The sequence below is a fragment of the Myotis davidii genome, unplaced genomic scaffold (assembly GCF_000327345.1).
Source record: "Myotis davidii unplaced genomic scaffold, ASM32734v1 scaffold265, whole genome shotgun sequence".
Lineage (NCBI taxonomy): Eukaryota > Metazoa > Chordata > Mammalia > Chiroptera > Vespertilionidae > Myotis > Myotis davidii.
Window position 1 is genome coordinate 3,494,021 of NW_006296627.1, and position 6,466 is coordinate 3,500,486.

Below are 6,466 nucleotides of genomic sequence, written 5' to 3' on the forward strand. Positions count from 1 at the left end.
AACATCAATCATCTGCCTCCTGAATGCCTCCACCCAGGGATCGAGCCGGCAACCCTTTGGAGCCGGATCGTGGTCGGACCTCACGGACCACCCGTGGTCCGGGGAACACCAGTTGGCCACCGCTGTTTTGGAGCATGGGAGGACTCCCAGCCAACTGAACCACACCAGCCAGGGCCATCAACATTTTTTAAAATAATAATTACTATTATGATTAAAATGTTTATTATAATGTATAATGTATCATTATATATATTAAGTAATATTATTGCTAACATTTATTGGCTACTCACCACATGCCAGGTGCTGTTGTAAACATTTGCTATATATTAACATCTGAGACAGGTACTATTAACAACCCCTTTTTATGGATGAGAAAACCAAGGCCTACAGAATTTAGCAATGTACCCGAATCACATAGCCGGGTTCCCTCATCTGCTAAGTGGATCTCTGCGCCTTCCCTCCTGCTGCAATCATGGGGAAGATGAAATTTATTTATCACAGGAGTGAACTCCTTACGAAACACCCAGGGGACAACCAGTAATATAATGAGGAAGGGGAGCTGAAGGGAGACCTCGGTGAAGGGACAGTTCTAAACAGGGAAGGCACGACTCAGTTCCCATCATTTTTTGCCATTTGGGAGTGTGGGTTTATATCGCCACAACTTCTGATTTTGCAAGAGAAGCTGGAAATTTGAACCTTTATGTGCAATCTCCTGATTTTTAAAAATATGTGCTTATTGATTTCAGAGATTAAGGGAGAGGGAGAGAGAGATAGAAACATCAATGATGAGAGAGAATCATTGATTGGCTGCCTCCTGCAGACCCCCTACTGGGGATCGAGCCCACAACCTGGGCATATGCCCTGACCGGAATCAAACCATGACTTCCTGGTTCATAGGTCCACACTTAACCACTGAGCCACCTCAGCAGGGCTATCTCCTAATTTTTAAACAATGGCTCGAATTTATAAAATACTGTGTGGGCTGTGGGCACCTACACCACTAGACAGCCTCGGGCCACCATTTCACAATCTCTCTTTTAGCATACAACTGCTTCGGCAGTCTTACCACATTAGTGGAGAGTCTGAGGACACAGGAACCCTGGGGCCAAGGATGCAGCATCCTGAAGAGCTAATGGTTTTGACCCTGTGGCCTATCCCAGTTAAACGCCCTTGTCTTCCCACCTCCCAGAAGAGAAGCTTCGGGAAGGAGCTCACTCTGGCTGTTCTCATCATTGTCCAGCAGCAGTGATTATAATACACATGCACAGGCCCTGAGGGTGTGTGGAAGGCTTTACCACCCTTCTCTACTGTGTCCTTGCCAATGGGCAGGGAAACAGGACAGGGTCTAGAAAGCTTCTGTTGTTGCTTTTGCTTCAGAGGATTACAAGAATAGTTAACAATAACAGTAACAATAATAACAGAGCCCTGGATAGGAAGTCCCTTGCCATGGAGGTTCAGCATTGAACTTTGAATGATGACTAAGCAATGCCATCATCCTTGGCATTTTGTTTGTTTGTTTGTTTGTTTGTTTGTTTTTCTACCCAGGTCTCTCTACCTCCTGCACACCCCGCACTGGGGATGGAGCCTGCAACCTGTTTTGTTAATCCTCACTGAAGGATATTTTTCCATTGATTTTTAGAGAGAGTAGAACAGAGGGGGAGAGACAGAGAGAGGAACATCAATGTGAGAGAGACACATCCATTGGTTGTTTCCTGCAGGTACATACCCCTTGACTGGGACTCGAACCCTGGACCCTTCAGTCCGTGGGCCCGATGCTCTATCCACTGAGCCAAACCGGCTAGGGCAGTGGGTCTCAACCTTCCTAATGCCGCGAACATTTAATACAGTTCCTCATGTGGTGGTGACCCCCAACCATAAAATTATTTTCGTTGCTACTTCATAACTGTAATTTTGCTACTGTAAACAATATGTAATTACATATGTGTTTTCCGATGGTCTTAGGCAACGACCCTATGAAAGGGTCGTTTGATCCCCAAAGGGGTCGCGACTCACAGGTTAAGAACCGCTGGGCTAGGGCGTCCTTGGCATTTTTTGAAAAGTTAGTTTGTTAACCTAACATCTTTTGGAGAAATGTGTTAATTGACCAATCATAAAAGGAACAGTGTGTATTTTTAAAAAGTCAAATGGTATAGAAAGGTTACATGCTTCCCCAGATTTTGCTTTCATGCCTTTGCTTTCATTGGAACAGTCGAGATTAGGAACTTGCTCCCCGGGGAGAACTGAATGCAGCTTTCCTAAGCGATAGCATCCCCAGGGATCTGGGCATAGGCACCCACCCCATCCCTCCTCCCACCAGCCACTGGGCCCACAGTCCTGTGGCCGGCCACACCTGGTCTGGAAGGAACACCCTGTACACTCTTAGTCCGCGGTGGCAAAGATCAGAAAAGTACTCACTTGCCCATGTCTCAAGGTTATCAGCGTGCAACCCGAGCCAAAGCTGCCTCCTCCCTGGATGTTTGACAAATGCATCGGCCACTTACATATCCTTGGTGAGGGAGGAGAGTGTCTGTTCAAGTCTGTGGCCTTCAACAAGTCTCATATTGGGTTGCCTGTCTTCCTTATCTTTTTGCTTGTAAAGGTTCTTTAAATATTCTGGATTTGAGATCTTTAAGAATTATGTGTGACAACTCTCTTCTTCTATTCCATGGTTTGCCTTTTCAAATAATGTTTTTGATAAACAGAAGTTTATAATTTTAATGTAGTTTAATGTATCCATCTTTTCCTTTCCATGTCTTATTTAAGATTTTTTTTGTCTATTCCAAGGTCATAAGGATGTCTTCCTCTATGTATAATCTTCTCAAAGCTTTGCTGGTTTACCTTCACGTCAATTCCATTTACCTGGAATTGGTTTGTATGTTCTGAATAGAGGTCAAGTTTAAAGTTTTTACATCGGTATACCATTATGGGAAAAACCACCGGTACCCCACTCCTTTACGCAGACATTTTTGTCATGAATAAAATACCACATATGTGAGGATCTGTTTCGGGATTCTCAATTCTGAGATTTTTGCCTATTTATCTTGCCCCAACGCCATGCTGCCCTTGTATCATCATCATCATCATCATCCTCATTTTACAAATGAGGAAACTGAGACACGGAGAGGCTATGTAACCTGCTCAAGTACATAATTTGCTAGTTAAAGACAGAGCTGGAAATGGAACCCAAGGAGTCTGGCTTTTAGGTCCGTGTTCTCGTTTCTCCGCTTTAAGTCTTGGAAATGGGAAGCCGCTGCCGCAACCCTGCTGGGTGTACAGCTTAACTAACGGGAGAAGGGTGCAGCCTAGGACTGAGCCGCCGCTTTTTCCCAGGCCCACCACTAGAGGGCGCGGGTAACTGGGACTCGCTAGGGACATTCCCCGCCCCTAGTTACCTTTCAACCAATCATCAAATATTTACCCAAAACGTAGTGCCAAGGCAATGCAAAAGTTGCTTCATCCAGTTTCTAAGCAGGCCTGTAACAAAAAGACAAACAGAACTGATCTCTGTCGTTTTCAACATTTTCAGCAAGGAAAGAAACTTCCACTACCCTGCTAAGTTCTCTCATTCCTAAACCACTTTACACAAAGTCCCTCCTTAAATCTCTTACTCTTCCCAACATAGACTAGATTCTTTGTTCTACCCTTGGTGGAAACAAGGAGCGACTGTTTGGCATCCTCATGCAACTGCTCTTCAGAGATGTTTGTAAATAGCGAGGTATATAGCTATGGAGTCAAGTCTCAATTCTCATTTTTCTCAAAGATATAATAGCATATGATTACAATCCTTGGGAATTTACACGCTCCTTTGGTCTCTCCAATTTCTCCATGTCTCTTTTAAAGTTTAAAGTCCAAAAGTTGACGTTGCACTCCTGTATTCTATCCAGTGCCAGACTTAATTCCTGCTTCTTGAATGTTACACTGCTAATATACCCAGGCAATAGGTAATCATTCAATAAAATAATTCATCTTTATCAACTTGATGAATTATATCGTTATTCAAAACAATGACTCAGCAAAATAGAACATGTGCAATATTTTGTTTAAAACTGCCTGGGTTGCGGGCTCAATCCCAAGTGTGGGGTGTGCGGGAAGCAGCCAATCAATGATTCTCTCTCATCATTGATGTTTCTATCTCTCTCTCCCTCGCCCTTACTCTCTGAAATCAATAAAAAATATATTTCAACATGCATGCAATACTGCACCTGTGCTTTGAATAAAGCTATAAAAAGGTATTTTGGACAAAGTCTAGCAGGCAATATAAAGATAAAAATAATTTATTTGTTTTGGGGGATTGATGATTACTTCTGTTTATTTTTCATTATTAATATAATTTTGAGTGTTGCTTAGAAATGAGTAAAATCTTTCATTCACTCCGTAACTACTACAGCACACATTATGTGTAAGACCAAGGGTGAGGTGTTGCAAGGAAGACAAAAGCAAATTCTGCTGTTCAGAATAATCCTAGCTGACGCCTTCATAGATACTATATCTTAGCTACTATTATCATCCTTATTGTATAGGTTAAGAAAGAGGGGAAGAGAGAAATTAACTATCTTACCAAAGTCACCCAGAGTCAAAGTAGAACCAGAATTTGAACACAGCCATTCCAAATGTGCAAGACCTAAGGCCTAACCACTATACAACACTGCCTCCCATGATAGCCTAATAAGATAGGGATAAATGGTATTCAGCATTTATTGCGAACCTACTACATGTCAGGTACCGAACTAGGTTCTGGGAACACACTGATGAGCAAGATAACCACAGTCCTTGCCCTCATGGAGATAACAGTCTACGGAGAAAGCATCATGGGAGTGCAGAAGAGAAAAGGATGAGTACCCATCTTTGAGGCTACAGGGAATAACCATCTTCTTAAACTCTCCGTTCCATTCCTAGAAGACCATCAACCTTGTGGAAAGAAAAGGGATAGGAGAGGGGGAACAGAAAGCCTCAAAAGTGACAAGAGGTGGCAGCTATTTGTTCAGCAAGCATTTGGAGAGGCGACTCAAAAAGAAGAACAGGATCAGGACTAGGATAAACCTTTAGGTTCCTGCCAACCTGAAACTCTATCCCTGTTCAACCTTTACTCCATTAAGCACTGAGCTAGACCCTGGAAATAAAACTGTAAATAAGGCATGGTGCCTGTCCTCTAGGAGTTTCTAGTCTAATGGACAGACATACAAGTAACACAAGTAGGAAATTCTAGAACTCTGTGCTAAGACCAGTAATAAGAAGCAGAGAACCAGATGGGGGCACTATGCAGGCTGGGACCAGACAGCAAGAGGGTGACATTTATACCGAGCAGTGACATCGGGCAAACTGGAATTAGAAAGGAGGTGGGGTGGGGAGTGTGACCCAGGCTTGAGGGAACAGCTTGTGCAAAACTCTGGAAATGAAAGGGCGCCTAGGATTAAAATGACACTCTGTTGGGTAGAGTGGTGCCAATCAATGGCAGTGAATTTCTACATTTCTTCATTACTCATTCCCAGGATCAGGAGGGGTTCCAAGCATGGGCACAACAGCGCCAAAATGAAAACAGACTGTTCGCCACTTGATAACCCCAGAGTTCCAACATGGCCAGACCATTTTAGCCTACCATCAACACGGCATTGCAGGTGTTCGTATGCTTCCCTTGCCATTGTCAGTCAATCAGCAAGCCCAGTGCTAGCCTCCAAAAGAATAAGAGGGCTCCATCTGGCCCCCCAGGTCAGGAGGGGCAACTGTCCTTCACATCTCTAAATCCCACAGGAAATCCCAGTAGTGTTTGTGCACAATGGTACCATTGGGTCTACGAAACATAGAACTAGAAGAAAATAAGTTCATCTGACGGCATAATTCCCATCTCAACCCACACCTTCCGCATTCCCAGTCTCTACTCCCCAGCCCTCTACTGCTGCCCATCAGGGCACGCCCTCCCCTCCTCAGACCAGGCCACTGGCAAATGTCAAGTTGCTCAGCACAGATGGAAGTATAGCTTTCTGGATAAAAGCAGAAGATTAGGAATCACAATAATCTGGCTGGAGTTCTCTTATGAGATTGAGCAAGTCACTCAACCTACGGCAGCCTCAAAATGTACTTGTCTGTAAAACGAGAATAACAACTCTTTCACTGTGCTTTGTGTGAATGAATGCAACTGGCCGGGATGAGAGTAGTAAATGAGACAGTATACATAAGGAAATTATCACGTTGTTTGGCATATAAAATGCGCCCAATAAATGGTGGCTGTGGTAGAATATTGTAGATGATGTAATTGCGGTAGATAATGCAGACGACTTTGATTACGTGGTGATGCAGGCCGAAGGGTTGTCAGTTCTGTAGGTCATTGTCCATAGTGACAGCAACCCTCCCCTCCCCCCAGTCTCTCCACCCCACCCCCCGCCCAAGCCCAGGCAGCTTGTTCCAGCGACAGGCCTTGAACAGGACGCAAACAGGAGATCCACTGTCCCTCCAGACTCTGCCTGGTCCG